The following is a 14,933-nucleotide window of genomic DNA, read 5'->3' on the forward strand; positions in this document are numbered from 1 at the left end:
ACTTTTGCCGATTACTAGCTGTGTCACTATAAGAGCTCACTGCTGAAGGAACATGTGACAGAGGAGAAACAGGAGTGTTTGTCATCCTTTTATTCTTTAGGTTCCCTAAGTAAAGTATCTCTTCAATGTCACCACACTGCCATCCGGAAGGCGGCACCCTCAATTTCTTATCAGCTGCTGGTGGAGACGTGGTCTGAGGACTTGCAATTTGTCATCCCAGAGTCTCTCTTGAGATCCTATGTTACTTATTCTTGTACTATCTCAGATGGCTCCCTCCTGTGGGAAACACAGTACAAATTTCTCCTGTGACTGTATATTTCACTGCGCCAAGCTTATGTGGCTTCATACAGACCCTGTGACTCCTGTCCCGAATGCCAAATGGCTTGGGCGACCTTGGGACATATGTTCTGGCATTGTTCAGGTGTTTTGGCCTTTTGGTCAGCTATCATGGCATTTATATGACAGAACTGGAACTGCAGACTGGTGGAGTCCCCTGCTTTCCTGTTTGAGGGTCCTGGCGGGCACAGCCTATCTCTAAAGGATTGCAAAGGTTTCTCCAAAAAGCTGTGACAGTAGGGAAAAAGTGATCCTGCTTGCCTGGTTGGCTCCTGATGCATCATTGTAGAGTGTATGGCGTACTCACATGATATCGTTCTTGATACTGGAGCATCAGGGTATTCAATCCATATGCTCCTCTAAAGGACAACTGTTTCAAAAGATTGGGAACCTTTCTGGAACTCCATGCTCATGTTGCACGAAGCAGAGTCCTGAACTTTCTTTAACACTGGCCTGTGGTCATTGCTTTGCTTTGTATTTCCAGGGTAGGTGCATAAGAGATTGGATGTGGATTGGGCAGGGATTTGAAAAATTGTGGAAATGTTGGCTTTGAACATTGGAGTGGTACCACGCTTACTTCGCTCTGTTTTGTTACTGGAAGTTGTGGTCAGCCCTCTTGTTTATCTTTGAATGTTGTTGTGACTTCTAATTTCCAATAAACATGATTGAAACATAAAAGACAAGATAGATGATCTGGAAAATCATTCCAAATGGAACAATCTCCAGATGACTGGGCTTCCCAAGACCATAGTGGAAGGTGAACTCCAGGGACTTTTGGAGGCATTATTTGTCTGCTTTCTCCAACTGGAAAAGCATCTGAGCCCTCTTCAGACAGAATGCATACTTTATTTGGGACAGAAATGTGACTCAGATCCTCGCCCCAGACTGGTGATGTTTCAGGTTTTGCATTTTGGACATAAGCAAGTGATACTGCAAGTTCTCTGAGGAGTTGCGAAGTTGGAATACCAGTCTTACTGCCTGATGTGTTTTCTACATTATTCTGCTAGAGTGGCTACAAAACAGAAGGCCTTTGCCTCTGCTTGTTCACTGCTGGTTTCTAAGCAGGTGCATTTTGCTCTACTATACTCTGAGTAATGCACAATGGAGTAGCTCAAATATTTGATATCCCAAAACCAACTTTGCTGCCTCGTTGGAGTCCACTATATTAAACCATTGATGAGGGAAACACAAACTAAGATTCAAAAAATCCCTTGTTTTTTTTTAATGTGCTGATGATAATTTCTAAATAAATAAAGAGTCCTCTGTTCGAAGTGCCTTATTCAACAAAACAAGTGTTATCCCATGAGAGCATTTCTTTTAGATCTTTTACCCCCAAATGTATGGTCATCGAGACCTCCTGATCCACCAAGTCTTGGTATTCCCTCATTGTTTTAACAGGTTCCTGAAGGACAAGTTTCCAAAACGAAGCTCTGTTGGACCCAAATGAATGGATGGGACAATTTCATTCAGATAAGTGATTTGATAGAGATATATTTATATAAATCTAATCTAATCTTCCATTTATGAGTTGCACAAACCTCAACAAGCTCAAGGCAATTGAATAGAGGTCAGGAGGGGAAAGGAGAGGGGAGGAAAGTGGGGAAGGGAGGGAGAGAAATGAGGAGGGCTTGGGCGGTAGGGGGGCATCAGGTAGAGGCTGAAACATTTACTTGTCAAAGAGATGACACGTCACGCTTTTTCTGAATGAGGTGGGATTTGTTTCTTTCCTGATTTGTTCTGGAAGGTCGTTCCAGATTTTTACTCCCAGGTAAGTTAGCATGGTACTTTGTGGATGGTAGGTTTAGTTGAATTCTGTTAAGGAGTCTTCTGGAAGTAGACCAGGCTGAAGAGAATAGCTGGATGAGGGGAGTTGCTGAGTTTCCGTACAGTATGTGCTGAAAAATGCATGAGGTTTTGAAGTTTATTCGGGATGATATTGGAAGCCAGTGTAGTTGTTTGATGAAGGTAGCGATTGAATCAAATTTCTTCAGTTTGAAAATTAGCCTAACGGCAGTGTTCTGGGTGAGCTGCAGTTTGTGGATTAGAAAGGTGCTGATGCTTAAGTAGACGGAATTGCAATAGTCTAGTTGAGGTAAAACCATCATCTAGACAATCAGAGTAAAATGGTGTGGGTGAAAGTATGACCTTGCGAGTCGCAGTTGTCGCATAGTGTGATTCCGGAGATTAGTCTTTTTCCGGAGATTAGGGGAGAGTGTGGCGCAGTGGCTAAATCTACAGCCTCAGCACCCTAAGGTTGTGCGTTCAAACCTACGCTACTCCTTGTGACCCTGAGCAAGTCACTTAATCTCCCCATTGCCCCAGGTACATTAGATAGATTGTGAGCCCACCAGGACAGACAGGGAAACATGCTTGAGTACCTGAATAAATTCATGTAAACTGTTCTGAGCTCCCCTGGGAGAACGGTATAGAAAATTGAATAAATAACTAACTAAATAAATCGTGAGAGTGTCGTCCAGGATGCAGCTTAGCACTTTGGTGGATTTCTCCTTTGTGAGAGTAATGCCAGTTGGAAGGGTGAGGTTAGTCATAATGTTCTGTTGTGTGGTATGGAAACCAATGGGTTTGGTCTTGGTGGTGCTCAGTTTCAGTTTGTTGATTGTTGCCCAGGTTTGGATTTTAGTTATGTTGCTGGAGATTTTTTCAGCAATATTTGGCTGGTTATAGGTTATGGGGATGAGGAGGATGTTGTCGGCATAGGACAATCATTCTGGAACAGAACAAATTTTGAGAGTCATAGTACTGCACTATCCGCTATAATAAAACCCTTAGCGTGCATGCGCACTTCAAACTCCATGCAGCCGTGCCGCCGCATGATCAGTAGAAGGAGCCTGTGGCGATTTGCGACGCGGTGGCAGTTTCCCCAGCAGCGGTGGCGGTTAGCAACACATGCAGCGGTTTCCCCAGCTGAAAAAGGAGCCAACTGAATAAGGAGCCTGCAGTGGTTTCCCTATCACTACAAGGAGCCTGCGGCGGGTCCTAGCAGAGCTGCTTCAGAAAACACAGGAGACTTATCAGATAAGAGCAGGGAAGGGGTGCTGCTGGACAGGAGGGAGGTAAAAGGAAGGGAGAAGGTCTACTGCTGGACAGGGGGAGCATGGAAGGAGTGCTGCTGGACAGGGGGGAAAGCCAGAAAGATGAGACTTGGTCATATTTTTTAGCATTGAATATGATTTTTACAGCAGTGTTCTGTACAATTTATAAACGCCTGATTTCCTTTTTTGTTATGCCCTTGAACAGGGCATTACAATAATCTATATAGGAGATTACTAGAGAGTGAATTAAGACGTTTAAGAATGCTGGTTCCAGGAGTTTAACAAGCGATCTAATCATTCTTAAGCGATGACGGACACAATCTGATGAGGACCAGCCAGCATGGCTTCAGCAAAGGAAGATCTTGCTTGATGAACTTGCTGTACTTCTTCAAGGGAGTAAACAGGCAGATAGACAAGGGTGGCCCAGTCGACATTGTATATCTGGATTTTCAGAAGGCGTTCAACAAGGTCCCCCATGAACGACTACTTTGAAAAATTACGAGCCATGGAATCGAGGGTGAAATACTCACGTGGATTAAAAACTAGATGGCGGATAGGAAACAGAGAGTGGAGGAGCTCAGGATTTCTGGGTTGGCGCTTTACCATGATTTGGGTTTCCAAGCATATACTGTTGCACGTTGGCGGGATTATCAGGCAAATAATGATGATCATGTGTTACAGCCCTTAACGCATTGGGAAACAAAGGCGTATAAAAAGAAGAATAAAAAGATGTATAAAAAGAAGTAGAGGAGATAAAGAGATACTGAGATGGGAAAATCAAGTTACTGCAGTACATAGAGCCTATGGATAGTCACTCAGTCCACAGTTTTCACTTATTAACTTTACAGGTCTCCCTGAATGAGCTATCCCATGAAAGGGCAGCTGCTGCTTTCTACAAATACCAGCTTTATAAACATGGCAACAAGAGGCGTGGCCATGCACTGAGCCAGGAGGTCGTGTTTTTCCTGAGCTCTCCCTCCCTAAAGACCTTTTAACACTAAATTCTGTAGCAAGCTTATACACCAACTCTACCGAATTATTGTCTGCACTCATATGGACAAAGTTGTGCAGAAAAAGTGTCAAAATGTCATGAAAGCTTTTAAAAAAAGAGCATGAGAGAACTAAATCGACAACGGGCAATGAAGGAAAAATGGCGGGTCCCACCAAGGAGCCTGATCTCTTGAGTGAAGCTCTTGTTTCTAAGTTCACAGAGGCAGTGGTTATGGCTTTAGGATCTAGGCTAGACAAAGTTAATGACTCTTTAACAACTCTATCGACCACAGTTACAGAATTTAATGTTTGAGTATCGGAGGTCGAGCAGCGAGTGAGCTTGGCAGAGGACTCGCTTACTGCCATACATGAGGAGCTTACTCAATTACAGCACAAACTAGCTTCCTGTGAAGAGAAAATGGAGAATCATTCCAGAACGAACAATGTCCGCATTGTGGGTATTCCTGAAACTATACAGGACAATAACTTAGCTTCTACTCTGGAAAAATGGCTAATGGAGGAGCTGCTTGTTACTTCAGCCCTGGGCCCTTTACGTTCGAGCGAGCTCATCAACTGGGCAGGAAACAGGATGGGACAGCTAGACCACAGATAGCGATTGTCAGGATCTTGAATTTTGCAACCAAAGACCTGATCTTGAAGAACTATCACCAAAGGAAAGATCTTACCTTTCAGAATCATCGCTTTCTGCTATTTCAGGACTATTCTGCACATGTGGCTTCCTTCCGGCGGGGTTTTTCTGCTGTTTGTAAACAACTTACTGATGCTTTACACTGCAGTTTCCAGCCAGACTTAAGAGTGCTTTACAGTGGTCAACCGTTCGTGTTTGACACCAGTTCTGGAGCTAGAGATCAAATAGTTCAGTGGTTTCCTGATTTGGCGACAAGCACTTGAACTCTTCTTTTTGCATGCTTGTGAATACCTGGATTGTATGGTTTGACTTGTTGGCGACGCAGCTGTTCCTAAGTGTTGATGCTTTGAAACTTAGTTCACAGGGCACTAGTTGTCAGTGCTCGGACCTATTTTCTGGACTTTAGTAATTTCCCAGCTCTAGATGGTCTACGATGGGATATGAAGATATGTACTCCCACCGTGTTAGAATTTACATAGTTGGGATATTAATATTTTGTAGACTGTTTTGTTTTCATCGTTGTTCATCATACTCAAGTTTTTTTTCTACTGCCTCTGTTTGCAGGTCCAAACATGTTCTTCTTTGGTTTCTCTTCCTAAAGGAAGGTTGGGGGAGGGAGGGAGGGCTGCTAGTATGTGGTGGTTTCAGGTACTTAAGTGGAGCTGGGGGTAGAATCAGAGAGTGGGAGGGGGGATTTGGGTTGCAGGGTTGGTTGGGTGAATGGCATTGAGTGGTTGTGAGTGTGCTAAACGTAAGTGGTCCCTCACTATATGGCTGCTGGGGTGAAGGCTGGGCACCCTGGCAGCTGTTAAAAAACTTTAGAAGCTGTCTAATGTTGCCCATTTCTTTTCATGCCCTCTAAGAGAGGTTTAAGATGTGTGTCCTGGAATGTATCTGGCATAAATTTCCCGGTTAAAGGGACTAAGATTCTGCAATATTTAGCTAGACAGAAAGCCTATATTGTGGGACTACAGGAGACCAAGCTCAGTGAGATAAAACATGGTAAGCTGAGGCAATCCTGGATAGAACAATGTTATTCTGCCTTTTTTAAAACCAAAGCGGGAGTGGCACTTTTAATTCACAAATTGGTGCCTTTCCATATGACTAAAGTGATTTCTTATCCTGAGGGGCAATATGTGGTGGTTCAGGGTCAGTTACATCATAGTGATATTATTCTGGCTTCCATCTATGCCCCTAATGAGCCCAAAAGTCTTTTTTGAAACAGTCAATTGGGGTTCTATTGCACTTGCAAGGTGCTTCTATAGACCATAAAATTATTATGGGCGATTTTAACTCTATTATGGACTCGGAGTTAGATTGTTCACAGGGGACCCTGTCTTTTCCACGGTGCTCTGATAATGGCTTGAACGCCTGGACGCATACTTTGGGCTTGGTGGATGCGTGGAGACCCTTCATCCAGGGGAGAAGGACTTTATGAACACTTCCAAGGTCCATCATACTTCCTCCCGGATTGATTATATTTTTTATTTCTAGATCTTCTTTCCATGCAGTATGCAGAGATTGGTGTTCTGGCTATCTCAAATCACAAGTCCTTGTTGATTGATGTGGCTATAGGGAGCGGGAATACTGGGGGTGCTGAGAGATGGCAATTTCCTGTAGCGCTCTGTATCATAAGGATTTTAGGACTTATCTTGTGCAGCAATGACAAGAATATTTGGACTTTAATGGGGCTCACGTGGGTGATGGTGCCCTCTTCTGGGATGCAACGAAAGCTGTGTTGTGGGAGGCCATCATTGCCTATGGATGCTGTAAGAAAAAACAATTGGCTGCTTGAATTTTAGATCTAGAACAGAGAGTGAAACAGAGCAAACTGCTATTTCTGTGTTACCCCACTCAGCAACATAAGAATGCATTCCAAAAGGCTCAATTGGCACTTAACACGCTACTACATGAGAGGGCTCAACAACATATTTTTTATTACAAGTATAAGCTACATAGATTTGAAAATAGGCCCGGGAGGTTATTAGCGATATTAACTAAGAATTGCAATGGCCCTGCTTGTATTACCCCTTTATGGGATGCTACGGGCACTGTGGTTACCTAACAGCCTAAGTTATACAGCTGAAGTCATGAATCAGGAGAAGGTGATCCACAGCTTTCTTAATTACCTACAGTTACCCATGATATCGGAGTCAGAGAAATTGAGTTTGAGTATTGTCTACGATGACACCTAGATCCTTTTCTTGGGCATTAACCTCCAAGGTGGACCCTAGCATTCGGTAGCTGTGATTCAGGTTATTCTTCCCAACGTGCATCACTTTGCTTTGTCCACATTAAATTTCATCTGCCACTTGGACACCCAGTCTTCTAATTTCCTAAGGTCCGCCTGCAATTTTTCACAATCCACATACGTTTTAACAACTTTGAACAGTTTAGTGTCATCTGCAAATTTAATCATCTCACTCGTTGTTCCAATTTCCAGATCACTTATAAATTAAATAGCACTGGTCCCAGTACAGACCCCTGTGGCACTCCACTGTTTACTCTGCTCCATTGAGAAAACTTACTATTTATGTTTATGTTTATTTATTCATTTGATGAATCGCTTATCAATAATTTACTAAGCGATTTACAATAAGATACATAAGCATTATAAAACAAATTACTAATATCATATACGAGCTAAAAACAAAACTCATAAGCGGACAAACACTTAAACATTTTAAGACAAACATAATCCTTTTAAAAGACATGTTAATAATATCAAGTACATTTAACCCTACCTTCTGTTTTCTAACTGATAACCAATTCCTAATCCACAACTGAACTTTACCACTTATCCCATGATTCTTTAATTTTTTCAGGAGCCTCTCATGAGGAACTTTATCAAAAACTTTCTGAAAATCTAGATACACTACATCAGGGGTGCCCAACACGTCGATCGCGATCGACAGGTCGCTCGCTCAGGTGACCCCAGTCAATCGCAGAGCGGGTTCCCTTCTTCCCTTCTCTTTTTTTCCCCTCCTGACTGGCCTGTTCCTGAATTCTGCTGCTGCCTCCGCTGCTCAACATTAAAAAAAAAACAAACCGGCTTGGAGAATTTATGCTCCGGGGGATAACGTGTGCTTGTACCGGCTTCCCTTCTCTTCCCTCTGAAACTGGAAGTTATGTCCGGGGTGGGGGGGGGGGAGAGAAGGGAAGCCGGCACGCACATGTTAGAGCCCCATTCGCGGGCTAAAGCAGGAGACAGGTCAGTGAAGCGTGCGATTTGCTCTTCTTGCTGCCAGATCCTGCCTACTTTCTGTTTCCTCAAAGGCAGGACCCGGCAGCATTTCTCCCAATAGGTCGATCTTGGGCCGATCAGCCTTCCTCTCCCCGACGTCAATTCTGCCGTCGGAGAGGAAGTTCTGGCCAGCGGAACTTCCTCTCCGACGGCAAAATTGACATCGGGGAGAGGAATGCTGGTGGGCCCGAAGCAAGGAGAGCTTGGCCGGCGGCGGGCGGCTTTGGGGGTCTGATATCCGATGGCAGCGGCAGTGGCAGTGGCTTGGGGGAGGGCATGGAGGGAGAAAGAGGGCAGGCAGGGAGACAGAAGGAAAGAAGAGAAACAGAAAAAAAGAAAGGGGGCATGAAGAGAGAAAGAAAGAGAGGGCAGGGAAAGAAGAAGAAAACGTTGGGGGGGGGGGGGAATGAGGTCAGGAGGAGAGGAAGCATACAGGCTAAAAGAAGGGAAGAAAGATTGGATGCACAGTCAGAAGAAGAAAGTGCAACCAGAGACTCATGAAATCACCAGACAAGGTAGGAAAAATTATTTTATTTTAAATTTAGTGATCAAAATGTGTCTGAATTTATATCTGCTCTCTATATTTTACAATATGGTCCCCTTTTACTAAACCGCAATAGAGGTTTTTAGTGCAGGGAGCCTATGAGCGTCGAGAGCAGCACTGGGCATTCAGCGCAGCTCCCTGCGCTAAAAACTGCTATCGTGGTTTAGTAAAAAGGGAGGGGGGTGGGTATTTGTCTATTTTTGTATGGTTGTTACTGAGGTGACAGTGCATAGAGTCATCTGCTTTGACCTCTTTGAAAAAACCCCGGAATAGGAATGATAATTAACAATTCTATGCGTACAGTGTGCGTTGTGGTTTTTTTTAAATTTTATTGTTGGTAGATCATTTTGACTTGGTCATTTTAAAAGTAGCTCGCAAGCCCAAAAAGTGTGGGCACCCCTGCATTACATCAACCGGCTCACCTTTATCCATGTTTATTCACACCTTCAAAGAAGTCAAGCAAATTGGTGAGGTAAGATCTCCCTTGGCTGAACCCATGCTGACTCTGTCTCATTAAATCATGTTTGTTTACGAGTTCCATAATTTTATTTTTTATAATCGTTTCTACCATTTTGCCCAGCCCTGAAGTCAGGCTTACCGGTCTGTAATTTCCCAAATCTCCCCTGGAGCCCTTTTTAAAAATCAGCATAACACTGGCCACCCTCCAATCTTCAGGTACTACAGATGATTTTAGCGACAGGTTACAGATCACTAACAGCAGGTCAGCAATTTCATTTTTGAGTTATTTTAATACCCTGGGATGTATACCATCCGGTCCTGGCGATTTATCACTTTTAACTTGTCGATTTGGCTTAGTACATCTTCCAGATCCACCTAGATTTCTTTCAGTTCCTCTGCATCATCACCCTTTAAAACCATTTCCGGTTCAGGTAGATCTTTCTTCCTTGGTATACTTATCTACTCTGTCTTATTGGGTATGGAGGAATTGTTTGGCTCAAATGGCACTCTGGGAATCTCAGGGACCCTTGAGCAGACAACGTAGAAAAAGAGAGCCTTATTTACACAAGCCATCTCTTCGAGAGCCTAAAATTTAACACTTAATATTGTACAATAGTATATTTTATATACTGTTGAGTTGGAGGTGGTAATCTTATTCCATAAAGGAGGAGGTGGAGGGAGACTTTAGGGGTGGGACTTGTATGTTTTCAATTTCAAGATGGGAAGGTCATAAGAAACCTGGCCTTCCATCTCTTTTTCTTTACCATTTTTGGTACATTTTAGTCAGTTTTGTTATACTACAAGATATGTTCAATATATTGTATTCCTTTCAGGGAGTGAGAGGGTGGGAGGGGGGTATAGTGAGGTTTGTAGTTATATTTATACACTCATTTGGATCAGTCTGATGATGTATTTGTTACATTGCAGTGTTGGTATACTGGAAAATTTAATAAAAAATAGTGTACGAGTATATCAACATAAAAACTAACATTACCGTATTTTCACGTAGATAACGCACATCCGTGTAAAATGCGTACACGGGTATAGTGTGCGGGAAACCGAAATATATGTAAAAAAAAATTTGTATACCGCGCACACCCGTATACCGCGCATGCTGCCCGACTCTCCCGTCGCCGCCCGACTCTCCTTTCGCCCACCCTGACTCTCCTCTGGCCACCCCGACTCTTTCGCCCGCCCCGACTCTCCTCTCCCCCTTGAAGTCCTGTCCCCACCCTGAAAGCCTGATGCCCCCCCCTGACGTCCGATTCCCCCCCCCCCCCCGCAGGACGCTCGCATCCCCATCCTGAAGGACCGCTAGCACGCACGCACCCGCACCCCCACCCCAAAGGACCGCTCGCACGCACTCCCACCCGCACCCGTACCACCACCATGAAGGACCGCTCGCACCCCCACAGCCTCCCGACCCCCCCATCATGTAGAAGCTCCTACCAGTGTCCTGCTGCTTCCTCTTGGCGGTTCTGACTCCCCGACACGATCGGGGCAAGAGGGAGCTCAAGTCCTCTTGCCCCAGCCAACCGCGGCACCCCCGACACGATCGGGGCAAGAGGGAGCTCAAGCCCTCTTGCCCCCCGGACTCCCTGACACGATCGGGGCAAAAGGGAGCCCAAGCCCTCTTGCCCCGCCGACTCCCCAACTCCCCGACAATATCGGGCCAGGAGGGAGCCCAAGTCCTCCTGACCCTGGCGACCCCCCCCCCCCCCCCGCTAGTTGTTCGGGCCAGGAGGGAGCCCAAGTCCTCCTGGCCCTGGTGACCCCCCCCGCTCAGGCCAGGAGGGAGCCCAAACCCTCCTGGCCACGGCGACCCCCTACCCCCACCCCGCACTACATTACGGGCAGGAGGGATCCCAGGCCCTCCTGCCCTCGACGCAAACCCCTCTCGGGTTGGGCCCATGTGCCTCAGGCCCCGCCCCCAGGTGGGACCTAAGGCTCCCGGGCCTATTCTGATTGGCCCAGCGCCTTAGGCCCCACCAGTAGGCGGAGCTTTGGGACGGATGGGCCAATCCAGCCTCATTCCGTCGTTGGCTGCCTGCCGGACAGGCGAGTTTGGCTCCCGTCTGTCCGGCCAACTACACAAAGGTATGGGGAAGGGAGGTGGGGGGTGTCGTGGGGGTCGGCCAGGGGGGTCGCGGGTTGGCTGGGGGGGCGGTTGTTGGGGGGAGGGGGGTTTGCGTCGAGGGCAGGAGGGCCTGGGATCCCTCCTGCCCGTAATGTAGTGAGGGGTGGGGGTAGGGGGTCGCCGTGGAAAGGAGGGTTTGGGCTCCCTCCTGGCCCAAACAACTAGCGGGGGGGGGGGGGGGGGTCGCCAGGGCCAGGAGGACTATTGGCAGCTATTGCCTGACAAAGTTTATCTTTTGATTTCTTGGTTTTTGTGGACTGATTTAAAGCTGAAGTTTGGAACAACTATTTTGTTTTGTGTGCTACAAATTAAATCCAGTCCAGATTTTGATTTTTACTTTCCTGATTCCAGTGTGTTTTCTTTTGCTAATCCTGACTTATCATTCCTTGTGTCGCTCGTGACAGCACACAAGAGCCAATTTCCGTGTCCCAGCGGCTCGGGACCCATTGTCCTGACCCCGCTGGTGACAATATGAATATCAAGGACAGACAGACATTATCAAACAAGAGGGTAGGGGGTAGAAGTACAATAGTAGATAGGATAGAGAAACGTAGATGAGAAGTACATTATTAGGGAGGGAAAGAATTCATCTATGTGATGACAAGCATTTCAAATGCTATAGGTCGAATGCATCTTTAAATAAAAATGTCTTTAGATTAGATTTGAATCGATCTAGCACTGATTCTTCCTGAAAATGGGTTGGCATAGAGTTCTATAGTTGGGGAACAGGTACCGAGACAATCAAAGAACGCTTGGTGTTATATATTATTTGATGTAGTTACTGGTTTAGCGTCAACATAATTTAACTGACCAATGTACCCAATGACTCACCGTGTGCTTCTCCGTGCATTCGTTGCAGCCTACAACCTCATTAGTATTTTAATGAGATTGTTAATATTAAAACCAGCCCACTGATCGATGCCCTAACATCGCTTTGCAATGCACAAAAAATAGCAATTAGTTCCAACAATCTGAAAAAAAATGACACGTCCAGACCTGTCAGTAACTGTATTGCCAACAGGTCTGCCATAATATTGCCCTGAAAAAAGAGAGGCAGGAGAGATGCCTACTCCCTCCTGCCTCAGAAACCTGGAGCCCCCCCATGCTCCCAACCCCCCCATGAAGATCACAGCCACCTGAACCTCCCTTGCTCCCAAACCCCACTGAAGATCGTGGCCACCCAAACCCTACATACCCAACCCCCCACCGAAGAACACAGGTCTCCCCTGAAGATTGTCGGCAGGAGGGCTGCCTACTCCCTCTTGCCTCAGCCACCCAGACCGCCCCTCATACACACCCTGAACCCTCTTCTCTGATGATGGCCCCCCTCCCCAACAACTTAAAAGAAAAATCAGGAGAGATGCCCACTGCCTTGGCCACCCCCATATCCCTGGCTGCTCAAAACCGGGACACCTCCCCCCAACAACCCTGGTCACCAAGGTCTCCCTTCCAACCCCTCCCACCACCCCATCAACAAGTCCCCAAGAGAATGCCCTGGTGGTCTGTGGGCTGGGATAGTCAGATCAGAATCCCCCCTGCTCAAGCACACATTCCCCCCCAATATCTTGTTGTAAAAATCTGGCAAGAGCTAAGTGCAGTTTTTTCCACACTTAATCACACTATCCTGCTTTCTAGACTAACAGAGATCGGGATTAGAAACACGGTGCTGTCCTGGTTCAAGTCCTAACTCAAAGACAACAAAGTGTCTTTGCAAATTCACACCTCTTGAAACCAAGAACTTCCAAATATGGTATACCCCAAGGAGCAACCTCTACATCAGACCAGTCATTGAAATTGCCTCGAACCATAGAATCCACATCCACTGATTCACAAATGACATCCAGCTTTACATCCTACTGGGTACATCACAAGACACACAAATGAAGAAACTAAGGACCTGCCTGGAGGAAATTAAAACATGAATGACAACCAACAAGCTCCAACTAAACCCGTCCAAAACCAAGCTATTATGGATATGTCGAGAGCCCTGTCAATCTGCTCACCCTACCCTTACCTGGGGAAAAACCATTCTTGATCCCAAAGACCAAGTCTGTAGCCTAGGCATCATTTTAGATCTTTATCAGTCCACATCTCTAAGGTAGTGTCCAAACGTTATGTCTTCAAGGGTCTGATGCTAGCATTCCAATCTTTGCATGATATGGCGCCGGGCTGCGTGACAGCTAAACTTCCTCTGTACGTGCCAAACCGGTCCCTCTGCTCCTAGGATGAAATACACCACCCTTGTCGTGCTCTTCGACTGCAAACCACCATACAACGGTCCTATTCCACATCATACCGAGCCACTGGAATCAACTGCCCTTGCAGATCAAATCCCTTGAAGGACTTCTCAACTTTAGAAAAGCAATAAAAACATACCTCTTCACCTAACTCCCCTGCCCTTGACCATGGACTACAAGAAATGTATATTGGTACCAGAACCCTGTATGTGTCATGTAAAGGAAACTCGTATTGTAAAATCTTGCATTGTACTATGGCAAATCTAACCTGTAAACTGTCTGTGAGTGTCAAATTAGGATAAAACTTGTACTGTAAGGATAACTATGGCAAACTGTAACCAGTAAACTGTAAATTATGTATATTAATATTAGATCTTGTTCATGAGAGAACAAATGCAGAACAGAAAAAGGAAAATCAAACAACAGAAGAACAAGTGGGGAGTGGGATAGACCACATCAACCAAATGTATGAAAGTCCTTGGGTCACACCATTTTATACAAGGACTTTCATACATTTGGGTGATGTGGTCTATCCCACTCCCCATTTGTTCTTCTGTTTATTAATATTAGACCCCTTGCATGTGTCAAGTTAGGATAAAAACTTTTATCGTAAACTTGTACTGAAATTATGTATGTTTAACCTGTAACCCATTCTGAGATCTTTGGGGACAATGGGATAGAAAAATGAATTAAATAAATAACTAAGAACTGCTATATTGGGACAGACCGAAGGTCAATCAAGCCCAGTATCCTGTTTCCAACAGTGGCCAACCTAGGTCCCAAGTACCTAGCTAGATTCCAAGTAGTAAAACAGATTTTATGCTGCTTATCCTAGGAATAAGCAGTGGATTTCCCCAAGCCATCTCAATAATGGCCTATGGACTTCTCTTTTAGGAAATTATCCAAACCTTTTTTTAAACCCTGCTAAGCTAACTGATTTCACCACATTCTCCGGCAACGAATTCCAGAGTTTAATTACACGTTGTGTGAAGAAATATTTTCTCTGGTTTGTTTTAAATCTACTACTTAGTAGTTTCATCACATGCCCTCTAGTCCTAGCATTTTTGGCAAGAGTGAACAATGATTTACATCTACCCTTTCCACTCCACTCAGTATTTTATAGATCTCTATCATATCACCCCTGAACCATCTCTTCTCCAAGCTGAAGAGACCTAGCCGCTTTAGCCAGCACAGATTTCACTTAGTTACTATATGCCTTTATTCTGTCTCGCTTGGACTACTGCAATGGCCTGTATGTCGGCCAACCATCAAGGAGCAAAATTG

The 14,933-nt window shown here is 45.3% G+C and overlaps 1 protein-coding gene across 3 annotated transcripts in view; it reads right to left on the reverse strand.

Annotated features, from left to right (window-relative positions):
• Positions 1-14,933, reverse strand: part of TTBK1 (tau tubulin kinase 1) — a 542,632-nt gene that overhangs the window by 357,870 nt on the left and 169,829 nt on the right. The window contains exon 2 of one of the 3 annotated variants that reach the window (XM_033936264.1): positions 5,066-6,795. The exons of the other annotated variants lie outside the window; for them this stretch is intronic. The gene's annotated coding sequence lies outside the window, so the exon portion shown is untranslated. The remainder of the gene's footprint in view (positions 1-5,065; positions 6,796-14,933) is intronic. 3 annotated transcript variants of the gene reach the window in all.

The sequence above is a fragment of the Geotrypetes seraphini genome, chromosome 3 (genome assembly GCF_902459505.1).
Source record: "Geotrypetes seraphini chromosome 3, aGeoSer1.1, whole genome shotgun sequence".
In the NCBI taxonomy this organism is placed as follows: domain Eukaryota; kingdom Metazoa; phylum Chordata; class Amphibia; order Gymnophiona; family Dermophiidae; genus Geotrypetes; species Geotrypetes seraphini.